The following is a 412-nucleotide window of genomic DNA, read 5'->3' on the forward strand; positions in this document are numbered from 1 at the left end:
CTGAGCTGGCAGTCAGCACAGAGCCTGACGCGGGGCTCGAACCCACGAACCGCGAGATCATGACCTAAGCGAAAGTCGGACGCTTAACCGACTAAGGCACCCAGGCGCCCCTTAAATGTTTATTTTTGAGAAAGACAGAGATTGACAGAGCGTGAGCAGGGAGGAGCAGAGAGAGAAGGAGACAGAATCCGAAGCAGGCTGCAGGCTCTGAGCTGTCAGCACAGAGCCTGTCTAGGGGCTTGAACTCATGAACCGGAGATCATGACCTGAGCCGAAACCAGACGCTCAACCAACTGAGCCACCCAGGTGCCCCTGATCTATCAGTTCTTAACTGAACAATCAATCGTTTGTCAGCTTCCCTCAACCTCCTCTGAGCTTTTGCTCCTGGACCAGCCCTGGGGGGACATATTTC

This window comes from Hyaena hyaena, unplaced genomic scaffold (assembly GCF_003009895.1).
Source record: "Hyaena hyaena isolate Hyena2069 unplaced genomic scaffold, ASM300989v1 scaffold_69, whole genome shotgun sequence".
Taxonomy (NCBI): domain Eukaryota; kingdom Metazoa; phylum Chordata; class Mammalia; order Carnivora; family Hyaenidae; genus Hyaena; species Hyaena hyaena.